Raw genomic sequence first — 16,101 nt, 5'->3', positions numbered from 1 at the left:
AGGAAAAAAAAACATTGTCGACAAATCCAAGTTTAAGAACACAGTGGCTAAAACACAATTCACACACACGTCAAACAAATGCAAGAATTTCGAAATGCAGTAGAGCTGTATGTCCAAATTGGCTTGTCCCTGTCAGTCCCAAAACTTAGCACGGGTATACCAGCCTGATTTGTCATGAAAGAACACAGTTCAACGCATGTGCCCCCCCCCCCCCCCAAGTGTCAGATAATATGCCGCGCTGAAGATAACAGCGCAAAAACCCACGTTAAACGCACTAAATTGGAGCTGTGCCTTTGCATTCGGTACAAAATCGCTGTCTAGATTTTCATTCAACTGAGGCCTGATCTACCCAAATGAGTATATTCATTTTTTTCTCTAAAATCGCCGTTTTCGCTTTTTATTCTTTAAAAAAGTGTTTTGTGACACCAAAATGCCCAAAATAAAGAGTTTATTATAAGTTCACCTTGCCTACTTTTTCCTGATGCCCGAAGAGGTCAAATCTGCTATAAGCCTTCGTTGTGCATGCACAAATTACGTGTTTAGGAACTGAAGGATGTTTCTGCGTAGATTAAAAGCAACCCCCCTTCCTCCTACCTTTATTTTTCTATAATACCTGGAATTTTCCAATGTCAAAACACTAGATTTTGCAAGTAATGACAATATAGAAGTTGTCAGATGCTATATTTTCTCCTGGTTACATTTATACTATATGCTAAGGACGTAGCTATGGGAAAGTAAATTATCTGCCATCAATAATACAGAACTTACTGGTGCAGCAAGGGCACAGACCCAGAAAGAACGTGACCACACGCTTTAAAATGAATGTACACCCACAACTGACTGCGTACTGATTCCAAGGCTGTGAAGGTGAGAAAACCGCGATTGCCTCTGATAACGGCACTGTACAAAAAGAATCGAGCAACGCGGCACACCGAGCGATGGCGAGTGAGACCGCTCAGAATTGCTCATTTCATCGCGCAAAGCGTGTCGAAATTAACTGTCAAAAGCGCTGTAAAATGTAGCAGGTTACAAGACCCCAGGAGCCCGATCCAAGCGTCTTCATACCGTAGTGTGGGGGAGTCTGTGAGGTTGGATGTCTGGTAGGAGGGAAATTAGAGGAGGGGGGGGGGGGTGCAAGAGCCCCTATAGGAATCGCACACGTCCACGCTCGCCCGAGAACATGGCGCCATCCATCTTTTCCAACTGGTTTTCACAAGCCGACTGACGTGCGTGAAGGTTTCAGACTTCCGTTAGCAAGCAAGGGCCACGGCTGGGTCAGTGTCAAGTTGCACCATGGACAGTTCCGTGTATGCACTCCGGGCATCACGGCACCCTGCGGTTTGAGTTCGCGCTTGCTTGCCGTGTAGCTCCGCTCGCTGCTTGGCTGGCATTTCGCTTTATACTTTTGCTGCTTGTTCCAGTGCTCCCTGCGGGGGCCCAGATGTGTTTATTCAGTGTCTACCGGGCACTCTTAAGGGGACGAGCTGCGGTTTCAGATTTTTCTCGGGAGTTTTTTTTTTTTTTTTTCGCGCATCTGAAACAGATACTGGAAGTAGTTCTTTTGATCAAGCAACGATAATGGCTGACAGTTCACGTGTCTCATGCCAAGTGCTCGCTTCGAGTGCGCTCTCAATAGGACCTCGGTTTGCTGTACCTTGAAATCGCGAAGTGAAAGGGGGCAGGCGGTCGAGCACCTGCAGTGCTTTCATTCTGGTTATGTATATAGGCATACATGCGGGATGCTCGGCTCAGATTTGTATACGTAATCACGAAGTGTTCGAAACAGTGTCGAGGGTTAAATGTCACAAATTTTGAGTGTTTCCCGCCTTTGCATTCATAACTAATAAAAAAAAAGTATATTGATCTCTCAGCTGCTTTGCCGAGGCCGGATACAATATAACTCCATGATTCATATCTGACAGAAGACCAACGTTCCAGTACATACTTGCAGAGGTTCATTCGAACTTAGTACCAAAGGTTGACGGTGCTCATTTACCATATGTGTATTATTCTTTTTCTTTTTCATTCTGTTGGTTTTCCTTTTATTTTTTTGGCACACGTTCAGCAGGATAATGGAAAGTAGTAATGCTCAAAAACACTCGACCTCACTGAATTCCCAATCGCGAGCTTCACTGAGAACTTCTGGCAATAAAATCGGAGGTTACATATACGGTGAGTCTCAGCTGAGCATCCCGTGCAATGCCTGAAGTAAAGTTGATTCTGGGGATTTTTTTTTCAGTACAGCATCAGCTGAATGTGTAGATCTCATAATAAATGCAATGTCCCCAAAATAAAAAAGAAAGAATGTACGTGGTTCAAAAGTTCCTAGTGAAGATGAACGGTGTTTAGCGCAGGACCTTTAAGACAGAATGGAACACGCGCACGCGCGCGAACTGTCGACATTACTTTATTCCATAGCCGCATCAAAAATATATGGATGTGATTACAGGCACTCAGTGATGTGCTTACGTAGAGGTGTCAAGGAACAACCGTTCCATTCTAGTTAATGACAACGAAGGCACTCTTACACAGTATTGGCTTAGATTTTTGATAGTGGGCAATTTAATATTGTACCACGTGCTTTCATATTGTTGCAATAGCGTAGAGTAGAAAAACACTGAAGAGAGGCGAATACCGCGACGTATCGCAGTGCGCTGATGACAAACCATCTAAACTTTGCATAAGGCATGGAGCTTCGATTAAGGCATTGTTTAAAACAAACGCTTGTGAGTGTGTTTGTTCTTCTCCCGTCCAATCATATAAGGTATGCGCTAAGCTCTTAGCATGTCACACCAACGAGGCCCGAAATCTAGCTGGACATGCAGCTGACCCCTTGAGATATACCACAAGAAAACATGTACTTTGTCGACTTGAAATTTTATCACCATGAGCCACCACGATCGCTCATTTGACTAGGATTCGCATCCGTCGTAATAGTAGCTTTCCCGTTTGCGTTTGTTTCACGTTGACGAAGGATATTGCCAGTGGGTGTATAGCAGATGCGCCGTATCAGATGCACTTGGTATGCCACAAAACGTGTGTTATGAGAGACCACTCCTTCATGAAGGATGATCACTGTGGCGCCACAGCCACTTTTTTTTTTTCAGGTGCGAATTCTGATCCACTGCCGGCAAATGCGTCAAATTCGCATGGGATAATTCTAAGGCTCTTAGTAATACATTCTAAGAAAGAAAATGAAGGAATGTGTTGTTTTTCGTCTCTCATAATCATATGGTGGTTTTGGGACGTTAAACCTCACATATCAATCGAATGTGTTGTTTTTCGGGAGTTTGTGTATTTGATCTAAATTAACGTGTAAATAAATATATACTTATTTGCAATCAGTTTTAATTTTTGCATAAGAAATAAAATGTTAGACCCAAAATGTAAGCACAGTTAGTTTTTTTATCTATATATGTTTCAAGCTAAAGGAAAAAAAATACTTTTGAGGTTCATTCTGGAACGCAGCACATCGGACAATCATCGAACATGGTAGTGATTCTAACAAAGTGCCCCTTGCGGCAATACGCTGTACAATAAAGTTAAAGGACTGCTAGATATCCACTCAAGAAACCTTCGAGAATGCGCACACTGAGTTTCAAGCTCTTTGAGAGAGGTTGAGAGGAGGACGGTCGTCATGTAACCCCTCCTTGCCCATTCACATGTTCAGGCGCTGCGCCGTATACTCCCTACTGCGCTGCAGACGCTTTCTTCTTAGTCTAACCACTACCAGCAATTCACATGCAAGCGGAATGTGTTCGTGCTGTCTTTCAGGTACGCTACAGCCGCTCGGGTGATGCGGCCATTTCATGAACTCAGCTAACAATTTTCAAATTTTGTTCGCGTGTTGCGAAATGAACAAACTAACACTGACCGATTTCTCGATAAGATGAAACTCTGTCAACCCCCATCAAAATCATTTAATTTTTATGAAACATTTCATATTAGAAAATATCGACGTACACGTGGTTAGAAAGTGTCAATCTGAAAAACCAGCTTGATTCACAACTCAAATATGGACGTAATTGGAAAACATTCAACCCAAAATATACGAATCGAAGCGAAAATTATTAACAACGACAGGCAGCCCACGTAATACTTGACCTCAATCTCGCCTGCTATGACGGCACACGTATTCTTGTTACAGAATTTAAGTACCGAGCAAGACAGAAGTTCAAGGAAAGAGCATGGCTTGATGCAATGAGAAATCGTTGAACAAGGAACGCTGCTGGAGCCACTGTTTCGGCAAGTTACGGCAAGTTAACTCGGCTTCGTCCGGGCAGCAGCATTGCCTTGACCAAGAAAAGTCGACTTGTCAAAACACTATCTTCAACGGCCATCTCTGATAAACGATTTCTCAAAGCACTGAGTTCGATACATGTATCTCGGTGATAGAATTAGAAGACCCATAAAGTTCAAAAATGGCTACAAAGATTTTCATGAGCGGGAAGGAGACTATATAATCGCTTGACATCATCTGAACTACATGCCAAACGTAAAAGATGAACAAATACTGTGTAGCAGAATCGCTACACACTCAAGCTTTTCATTAAATTGATTGATATGTGAGGCTTAACGTCCCAAAACCACCATATGATCATGAGAGACGCCGTAGTGGAGGGCTCCGGAAATTTTGACCACCTGGGGTTCTTTAACGTGCGCCCAAACCTGACCACACAGGCCTACAACATTTCCGCCTCAATCGAAAATGCAGCCGCCGCAGTCAGGATTCGATCCCGTGACCTGCGGGTCAGCAGCCGAGAACCTTAGCCACTAGACCACCACGGCGGGGCCTTTTCATTCAATATATTTTGCCGGCGGCAGCTATAGACTGCAGGCATGACAACTCAGCCGAGAGACACTGCGCTCATGTCAGTATATATAGTTAGGCTGGCAGAGAACTGGGTTTACTCATTTACCTATGCAAAATGCATATCTGTTCAATTAATGAACCAAAACACTTGTGCTCATACGTTCTCAATGGGAAACCTGAAAAATCTTCACGGAACTGGCAATCATTGGGTTAGCGCGACACAGAGCCACGCAATACATGCGATACCTCGATTTCATCTAATGCATGGCTCACCTGCTCTATGATGCTCACTGCGGCTACTGCACGCCAGACCAAATGTCTGATCATATTCATACTTGGCACGTTTATAGGTGAGGGCGATTTAACTTGTGATATTGCTAAGTGACTGGCAAGGACGAGTCGTGGCAAGTGCTACGAACACAAGTGAACCAGTTCACGTGCTTGGCCCGATTTAAAATACCGCCTTGGTGTCTTATTCGACCCACAGTGCATCTTAGTGTACCAGGGATCCGGAGAAAATCTGAGCTATCGTCGCCTGTGCTGAAACAACTGTCTCTTCTTCTTTTGCACGAGAAATATTCAGACAGCATACATGTTTACACCGATGGTTCCACGAACCGCCAGTCTTCGCCAGGGGCAGTAGTTGTCCCAGCAAGAGGTGTTACCATCAGCTTTAGGACTGACCACTCCACGGATGCGCATCTACAGCAGCGGAACTAGCTGCTTTGCGCGCTGCACTTTGTGGGGTCAATCGGGAACCACCGCAACAATGGCCGATTTTCAGCGACTCAAGGGCTGCCCTACAATCTGTGCTCTCAGCACTGCGTCGCGGGCCATACGAACAGCTTGTTTTCCAAATTCGATGCCTTCTCCATACTTCACACGAGAAAGGGCATCATGTGATGCTTCAATGGCTGCCAAGTCACTGCGGCATCATAGGGAACGAACATGCCGATACTGCCGCGCGGGCAGCCCTTGAAGGAACACGAAAAGAAGCCATACATACCATTTTCGCGGACCGATGCTGCCAGTAATCTTCGGCGACTTGCGCGTGAAATCACGTTTTCACTATGGTGCCCACCAAGCATCGATACAAATCGTCAACACCACCTGTCCTCTTTGATGGCTCTCCGCATGCCCACTGGACTCGACCGAAGAGAAGCCACCCTTCTTCATCGCTTATGGCTAGGAGTGGCATTTACAAAATCTTATTCCTTTGTCATAGGAATGGCCGACAACGCTCTCTGTGATGCCTGTCATTGCGAAGAGACGCTACACCACACACTGTGCGACTGTCCGTTGTTTGGCATCCAGAGACAGTCACTGGCGTCCGCTTTTGCGCGCATCGACAACAGCCAAATGTCTGTGGACACTATTCTGTCAAGTGCCCGAGAGAAGACATTGCAACAGAAGGCGACGAAAGCTCTGTTGAAATTCCTACGCGACACGGACTTGAACGAGCGACTGTAACAGCAACGTCACAAACTGCGAAAGACAAGACTGGACTATGACTGAGTGTGCGCGCGTGTGCTGCCGAATGTGCTGTGTTTCTCTCTTCCCTCTCTGCTCTCTATCTTTCATCTCCCCCATCCCTCTCCCATGCGCAGGGTAGCAAACCGGCTGCCTATAGGCTGGTTAACCTCCCTGCCGTTCTTTTCCCCCCCTGTTTTCCTTCCTTCCTATCAAAATAAGAAATGAAAAATCACAAAGAAAAAAAGTATCGTTTTGGTGCTTCAAAAATTTATTTGTAAAAACATGTGAAAGATAATGAACATGGCCATCACATCAACCTAACTTTGTTACGTAGAGTTTCCCAAAATTAGCTAGAGGGAACTCTGGCGCTGCGATCGTTCAGCGACCATGGGAATAGTATATAGTACACACATTTGCCTAGTCTTCGTTCTTGCGGGCGGTGAACACACTTTTGGCTTCGTTTATTGCTGTTTTTCGGTTTTTTTTTCGAAGAAAAGAACGAATTATTTAGAATTCCGTGGCCGGTTCGAAACGGTAAGCCTAAAATATTCTGGTCTTGAAGCACAACCACTGAACATATGCTGATTTTTGTTTCGTAACAAAAAAAAGCTACAAGCCACCCGAACACAAACGAAGCCAGAAGTACGAAAATTGGACAAATCCGTGTACTATCATTCCCACGCTAGCTGAAGCGCCGTCACTTGCAGCTCCCATAAACACTAGCGCCAGAGTTCCCTCTGATAAGTATTATAGAAAACTCTATGCTTTGTTCTACCAGATTTTACGTCGGCCAGCAACCAATACGAGTGCGCATGTTTCTGGAAATCAAAACTGGCGCTGAGCTTCCGGGACCTGATAACACGACAGCCACTCTGCACTTGCCCGCACTATAAACACAGCTGTCATGAAACACGAGAAACGCACGAACACACGCGGTACAAGGCACCAGAAGTATCTGTAACTAATTAACAATGCGAATAATTGATTATGTAGATAAGTATCTCTCTGTTATTCATTTACTCATTTATTTATTTATTTATTTATTTATTTATTTATTTATTTATTTATTTATTTATTTATTTATTCAAGTACATTAAGGGCCACAAGTGAGGCTGACTTGGTGGGGATGCCAAATGATTGATGCATATTCTGATGAAGGGTGCGCAACAAAATTGTATGCTTCAAGCTTGGTGCACCTGTCGACCAGATATCAGCGACGCTTGAGGAAGCCAAGTTTCTTCTGCGCTTCACAAGTAATGTATTCTACGTGGTCGATCCATGCTAGATTTTAATTGATAAGGACGCCGAGATATTTGACCGTTGTAATTGAGTCTACTATTTTTCCACTTAGTATATGAGTATTAGAATTCGACTTTAGGACAGAATTGAACGTCACGTGTTCGGTATTTTCTAGATTAATGTTGCATCTGCCATTTGTTGTACCATTATGTTAGTTTACGAGGGTCAGATTGCATAGGGCTCTGACGTTGTTAAGACCAGCTATTTCTCTGTTTATAACGCAATCGCTTGCGAAAATGTCGACTGTTGAATTAATATTCATAGCTATGTCATTCATATATATCAAAAATAAAAGCGGACCTATTACAGTACCTTGAGGGACATCGGCCTTGACAATTATTGGACTGTATACGTTATCGATTAATTTAACCACCTGAGAACGATCATTTAGAAATTCTTAAGACATCGTGTTGTTTCGCTGTCAAGTTCAAGATTGCCTATCTTTAGTGTTAGTTCTTTGTGAAGTACGCGGTCAAAGGCTTTTGAAAATCAATAAAAATTCCCTCAACAGAATGGGACAAATGCAGTGAGGTGCGAATGCCTGTTACCAACTCGTAAAGCTGCGTTTGGCATGAGAGTTGTGGTCATAAACAATGCTGACTGTTTACCAGTAAATTATTTCGATTGAGATGCGCCATTATATGTGTGTAGATTATGTTTTCAAGCAGTTTGAAACTAATGGAGGTAAGTGATATAGGGAAATAATTGTAGGGCGATAATTATTGATGACATCGTTATAACCAGTCTTAGGTATGGGCAGAACATGAGCTATTTTCCACTCTTCGGGTACACATCCAGAGTCAAGTGACTGTTGGAATAATAAAAAAAGCACAAGTGCTTAGAAGTGACTGGTTAATTAAAAAAAGTTTTATTCTTCTAAAAACTAGTGCACGCGCAGAGACATTTTGAAAAACTTCTCTTGACCATGGGCCCAAAATTAGTGCTAGTGATAATGGCTGTTTATTCAAGCTAATTATTTTTATGATTTCTTTTGACCATGACATGTTTTTATGAGATCACATTTGTTTTTAGCGTACCATATCTTAAAACAATGAGTGATGAATTCCTTGTACGTGAAGTATATTTTCTCACTGAAATTTTTGTCGGTTGGTTGGTAACAACTTTATTGGTAGTCCGGCAGAGCTTTCGCCGATCGGGCCTTGGGTCTCCCGTGTCGGGACGTCATGACCTTGCCTGACTGCCGCCTCGCAGGCCTGCTGGACGGCCCAGAGTTGGTCGCCGAGGCTGGGGCGGCACAGGGCAGTGGCCCACCATGGCGGGATGGTTCCGGATTTAGCACCTTGAAGACGTTTGTGAAATGTTTGTTTCATCTATTTTCAACCATTTTCTTCTGTAATTAGCCTTGAGGGTATAGCATAAATGAAATATACAAAAGCAACAACAGCAAAAAATTACACGCATCTCCACAAAGTGAATGATGACGAGTGGGCGAAGCTAGGTCATAAGGTACATAAATATCTATGATTAGTACAAAGGGTTTGTCCTTGCAGGTGTTTTATATTGTTGCGAAACTGCGAAACAATTATTAATGATATTAGTGTATTATTAAACCTTTTAGTGTGTGTGTGTGTGTGTGTGTGTGTGTGTGTGTGTGTGTGTGTGTGTGTGTGTGTGTGTGTGTGTGTGTGTGTGTGTGTGTGTGTGTGTGTGTGTGTGTGTGTGTGTGTGTGTGTGTGTGTGTGTGTGTGTGTGTGTGTGTGTGTGTGTGTGTGTGTGTGTGTGTGTGTGTGTGTGTGTGTGTGTGTGTGTGTGTGTGTGTGTGTGTGTGTGTGTGTGTGTGTGTGTGTGTGTGTGTGTGTGTGTGTGTGTGTGTGTGTGTGTGTGTGTGTGTGTGTGTGTGTGTGTGTGTGTGTGTGTGTGTGTGTGTGTGTGTGTGTGTGTGTGTGTGTGTGTGTGTGTGTGTGTGTGTGTGTGTGTGTGTGTGTGTGTGTGTGTGTGTGTGTGTGTGTGTGTGTGTGTGTGTGTGTGTCACATATGTTACCCAAACGTTGTCCCATATAATGTAAATAGAGTGCCATAGAGTGAGAAAGTGACACAAAGAGTTGACCACAACGCTATAGCTCCTAAGCCTCCAAAATGTCTACATTGAAGTCATTGACTAATATAAATGGCTTGTGCTTGTAGGTGCTTTATATTGCTTCTTCACAATTATGATTTTTGTCCGTCTATTGTAAACTATTTTGTTTATTTACAGATGTTTTGACTATAGCAATATCGTTTGCTAACCATCGTGAGACCACATGGTGAGCTTCAACGACAAAGCTAGAGTTCCTATGGTCCGTTATGTTTACGTTGAATTCGCCGTCTAGTTTAAAGGGTTTGGGCTTCTAGATGTTTTATATTGTCTTGTTCAAATTTAAATATGATAGTAGTCTATTGTTAAACATATTTTGCTAAACATTAACGAATCTTCGCGTGACACACAAGGACGACGACAAAGCTATGTTCTAATGAGCTTCGCCCCTAAAAGAGAACGACTTCATTTCTGTATGAAACACTGCTTACCTGCATATTGTTACTTACATCTATTATTTATTACCTGTTGTTGGTGTTCACATGAAAATCTATGAAGTCAGAAGCACTCGTTGTCTTCATACCACCTAAATTCGTAAAATTTAGCGTGGGGTCACACAGGGGCCGCAGTGCTATGGAGGCAGCGGAGCAAGTCGGCACCTAGAAAATCCTGGCTGTTTCTGTTTTGCTGAGGTTTCCAAATTTTTTTTTCTTTGTAACTCTCTTTCTTTTTCTCTTTTTTTGTCTGTTTTTGATGTATTTCTTGTTGGTTTCTGCTTGTATTTCTTTCTATATCTTTCTCTGCCTGTGCATCTTTCTCTATCTTTGCTTTCTTTCTTTCTTTGTCTGTATTTCTCACTCCCTCTCAATTTATTTCTTTTTATGTTTCGTCGATTTTCTCTCCTTTCAGAAGGAATGTGGTAATAAAGGGCTCGTTTTTTCTTAGAACAATACTGATAATTAACAGACAGTGATAAAAAGTATACGGGTTGTTATTAGCAGTAATTTCAATGGGAATGTGATTATGAAAAAGTGGACGAATAAATAACTTGTCACTGGCAGAAACCAAACTTGTGATTGACGAACCTGCTTGATTCAGTGAGAGATCGAACATAAATGTCCAGACAATATTTTAACACGAAAAGATTTTATGCTGGGGTCCACCAAGATTTCAGTGACGTATTTCCGTCACGGAAAGGACGACGAAAAATACGCACGATCGGAAGCCAAAAAGTTTCATCAATGGAATTTGAACACATGACCCCTCGGCCCACGACAACAGATGCCGGGTACGCTATCCACTACGCCATAGGCACATACTCTGGGTGCTTTAAAAAAATACGCCTTTCATATCCACTACTGCCCTCTCACAGCGTTCTTGGTACAGCTCAGTAACGCATCATGACCGTGGTATCCGCCATTAGTTCCATCACCACGTCGTTTTTAAGCGTTCGTCCCAGTCGGTGCGCTTTCAATAGAACTGCAATTTTAACAACACCTTAACACACCCCCTGGTGGTGACCTTATACTCCAGGCGTCGGTGTCGCTCATAGCATCCATTCATACCGAACGGTTATGCGACGCCCGCCAGATTTGTCTGGTTTTAAAGGGGCCCTGCAATACTTTTTGAGCATGGTCACAAAACACTGCCGATCGGTAGTAGAGGTTCCCGACAACATGCGAGCCGAATGGTATGGCGCAGCAGGCGGCCTGGAATTCACAATAAATTATCAAAGTCAGCTAAAAATAGCTTTCTCTTCTCTAGACAAATCACTGAAAATAAGCCCAGTAAGCCCATCTATCAGCTTTTGGCTGATTTCAACATGGCGCGCTCGGTTGTTACAGAGGTCGCCGCGAGAGGCCGACACTTGTTTACGCGTGTGCGCGCGATCGCACTGAAAAAGCCGCGTATTCGAAAAAAAACAAAAATGCTCAAGGTCACGAGGCGCGAGTGACGCTTTTTGTTTGCTCCTCCTATCCCTCCCTGCTCAGCTTCCAGCGATTTCGTCGAGACGAAAGAAGAGAGAATGTGATAGCAGCATGTGAGAAATAGTCGTAACTCCGCTCGTACCGGACGGATTCTTAAAACTTTTGCGGCGTTCAATTTGTGAGACAATACGCTTTTCCAGCGAATTGATTCCATGGTTACTCAAAAAGTGTTTCAGGACTGGTTTAACTTCCCGTTACCCACGTTAGCTCACCCCGCGAATAATCGCGGCAGGCCAAAGGGAAGACGCAACGTGTGCTGCGTTTCCCCCTCGTCGGGTAGATGGTGTTAAACTCCAAAATGCCGCGAGTAGGCGACTTCAGACCAAGCTTGGCGTCCAATCAGTCACGCTCTTCCGGATGACACATCGTTTTCTCTGGTTCCGCTGTCACCCTCCATTACTATAGAGCTAACACAAGCATCTATGATCACAAGAGTTTGTTTAATGATTAACGATAGACGTTAGTCATCGAGATGGAGATGTATGAGTAAGCGGTAACGTGTATGCATCCAAGTTATAAGCAGTGATATAGCTGTCAAACACCAGTAGACATTGCACAAGCTCTTTTTATATCATTGAACAGTAAATAATAAACTACTTTTGTAAGGACACATTTTACTTTTGTTTTTACAAATTATTAGGACAGAGAAATCATTCATGTTCTGTTGATTTGTATGTTTTTAATATGTAATGTGGGTACATTAGAGATGCACAGAACTGAAAATCTTAGTTCCAAAAAGTGATCTCAGCGCACCAAGAATATGTTTGAAGAAGGCGGCGCGGGCGTCTCGCTGTTGCTTACTGCAACATTCCCAAATTTGCAGGTGAATTAAATTCGCACTGTAAAAGTTATGTCAATTTTTTATTGTTTTAACACGAATTAGAGCGAATTACATCCATGCTGGAGTTAAGCTGTCAGCATAATCGAAAAATTCTGAAAAAATGATCAACTCGGCCAAAATAAAAAAATTTTGCCATCTTTCAAGTGTTGTGGCGGATTTATTATTCATTCATTCATTCATTCATTCATTCATTCAGTTTATTCATTCATTCAAAATACAAAATTCGTAGAATGTAGTATGCAGAGGAGGGTCCCAAAGTCAAGCGACTGCAGTGGGACCCTCGTGCCAAATATAGAGAAAAAAACGTGCCAAATATAGAAAAAAGTATTTTCAACATTCACGCAAAGGATTGTTTTCGTAGACCCGGTGTGAAAGAAAGAAAAAAAATAGATGAAGCAGCCAGTGTTTAAAAAAAAGCTCATTTTCAAAAAAATTAAAAAAGAAACCCGGTCCAAGTTTTCACCAAACTTTTTTTATGAAAGTCTGTTGTCACTCGTCATATGTCCTCAATTGCTTTTCGTTAAACGTTCTAGCCCTCAGTTGCTTTTCTCACAAAATGCATTGGGCCAAAGTGGCCTTGCTGAACGCACTGCTTGGCTTCTGTGGTGGGATGGCACCTTTTGGCTTGTGAAAATTTATGCTGTTTCTTGAAAAAGAAAAAAAAATGCAGGCAATCGCTAGTACAAATTCCAAAATATTTACGTGCATCTTCTAATGTTCAGCGGTTGCGCTTCACCACATTATTCTTTTAGGCTTACTGTTTCGAATCGGTTCACGGAATTCAAAAAGGTTCGTTCTTTCCTTCAAAACGAAATGGAAAGCAGCAATTAACTAAGCCACAAGTTCGAAGAGTTGGCAAATCTGTCTACTGCCCATCATTCCCATGGTCGCTGAACAATTGCAGCGCCAGATTGCAGCGCCTTTACTTAATTTTAGGAAACTTTATGGGTCGGAAGATGGCTGAGGTAACTTCTTCAAAAACTTATTTACGTACGTTGTGCGTTGCTCTACGTGGTTGAAGGAAGATCCCCGTATATATTGCACGGGGTGCAAGGAACACAGGCAGCGAAAAGCACCTCCAAACGCCACACCTGCTCATTATAGAAGTCGGCAGTCATGAATAAGGCTTCCTCAGCGCCGATTACATAAGCTTTACTATGTGCGCCTGGCGGGTTTTGGCAAGGTCATCCAAAACATCATCTCTCGGTGCTTCGCAAGGCCTTAACAAAATAATGATGGTGTAACTTCCCGTTCTTGGTTGCAAACTGAGCACCCGTTATCGTTTTAGAGGTCATGCAGTTACAGATAGCGCGTGGTCGAACGTGGGAGGGGCGCTAGACCCAATAAAATTTCAAGATTCAATTTTTTTTTCAAGGCAAGATATCAGAATGAAGTTAGTCTACTGTTACAAAAAATTGGAACTGTATAGTTTTAGTAGAATGCTATTTCAGAGACGGCAAGTAAGGCCAATGAACCAACCCCCCTCAGCTATAGGGCCCGCTTTGACTTGTTGCATTTTGTGAGTGAAAAATGAAGACATAAAATATTGAAAACATATTTTGAGTGACATAAGCGGACTTGGATGAAAAAAAAATGGTTCAAGTTGGGACCAGTTTTTTTTTTTTTGGAAAAAAAAAAGCTTGCTTTCTTAACTATTTTTTCTTCTTCTACGCTGAGTCTAGGCAAACAATCTTTTACGGGAATGTTAAAAAGACTTTGTCCTTTATTTGGCCTTTTTTTTTTGTCGAAGTCTTTGCGTAAAATAGGAAATGTGCCAAGGCGAACAAAGATAGCAAACTTTTCCTTTATTTTGGCTCAGTTTGCCATTTTTTTCACATTTGTTTTTCGTTCTGCAGGCAGCTTAGAGAAAGCATGTATTTAATTCACTGTTATTTCTATTAAAACAACAAAATAATTTTGAGACAACGTTGACAGTGCGCATTGATTTCGTCTGCAAAATTGAAAAATGTTGCGCTAAGCAATGGCGAGACGCCCACGTCGCGATCTTCAAAATATCTTTTTTTTTTTTTTGGCGCGCTGGGATCAGTTTTTGGAAATAAAATGTTCGGTTCCGTGCACTTCAAACGTAGTAACATAACACGTGAAGAAAAAACAGACAAAAGAAAAGTATTGTCCAGACATGCATGCTCGATCTGTCGTGTAATCACCCAATCACTACATAGGCAGCGAAGTTTGGGCAACCACTTGTAACCTGAAACCTAAAGTAAATTGCTCAAGTTTTTTTTTTTAAGTGTAGGCTGTCCTTCTTGTGTGTGTTTTCTTCTTGTTTCTGTGTAATCTTTGTGCAGTTTTTTTATCGCTCCCTCTTTTCATCCAGTTTCCAACCCCTGTTTCCCCCGCCAGCACAGTATACTATAACATATACTAGTACCTGGTAAACTCCCTGCTTTCCCTGTATCTCTTTTTTTCGATCTTGGTGTGTCCGCTTTGATGATCGTTTAATTGCTTCGCAATTTAGATTTACATAAAGTTTCCCGCCACTCACATGACATGCTCCTCATCACTGTGCTTATGGTTATTCAATCATTTCTCGGACCACTTCACCTTATCCTCCAAATAGATTGTTTCCCTTAATACTCTATTGTTATACCTATACTATTAATAATATAACACTACAGAAATACTAACATGCTCTATCCATTGCGTGTGAGCAAGGAAGAGAGAGCAATTATGGGGCAGGCAGGGAGGTTAAGCGGACGACAGATATCCAGTTTCTGGCCTTGCACGCGGAAAGTGTAAGAACATACAAAAAGGTAAAAAACATAATGACAGAGAGAGAGAGAGATTGACAAACACGCTTAGACACGATGGAGTTTCGTAGTCGTTTAACGAGGTGGGTTTCTCGTAGAAAATTCAGCAGCACTTTAGTGACTTTCTCATAGAATTGATGTGGTGTTTACAACGGAGACGAACACAGAAAACAGGGTTGACGAAAAAGACAGAGAAGTGCAGACTATTAACTGATATTTATTGTTAACGAATCATATACGTGCAAATAGAGATAGCACGAAATAGGGAAAATAACAAAATATGAATGTTACTGGCGACACCCAAAAAGTTTTGACAAGTGCTCAAGGCGATTGAGATGACTCGCGCCCTGGCTCCTTCCAAGCGTGCCATTCAGCAGGAAATGAAGCTCTTAGTCCGAGAGAGGGATGGATTTTTTTACTGAGGCATTCTTGCATGTGGTTCGGGCGCCAATTTCTCTGTTTCAATATACTGACTCGCGTTGAAGCATAATTGGGTCTTTGTTGAATGGTCTCGGTGTTATAAACAAATTTCGCAAGCCTACCTGCTGATATGCCGTGCCAGGAATCCTCCATTTCCGTTGCGTACACTACTCGCGGGTTCATACAATTCCCTTTATATTTCTTTCAATGTCAGTGCAACCGCGTGCTTCTCAACTGTAGCCGTCGTTCTGCCTTGGTTCAGGGAGTGGTCGTGACGCAACGCCACTTATAGGGTTGGGCGGCTTGCGTCGTACGTGCGTCCGAGCTCTTTCCCACGGAGATGCGATAGACGTGTTTCCCGCTCCAATATCTTACGTCTGTCATATTTGTTCCTTCTTCCTCTTTCTTCGTCGTTCGAAGTAACGCCGCTGCCTCACATCGCTCTTCAACGCATGCAGCAT

Source organism: Rhipicephalus microplus, chromosome X, assembly GCF_043290135.1.
Source record: "Rhipicephalus microplus isolate Deutch F79 chromosome X, USDA_Rmic, whole genome shotgun sequence".
Taxonomy (NCBI): Eukaryota; Metazoa; Arthropoda; class Arachnida; order Ixodida; family Ixodidae; genus Rhipicephalus; species Rhipicephalus microplus.
This window is presented reverse-complemented; position numbering follows the sequence as displayed.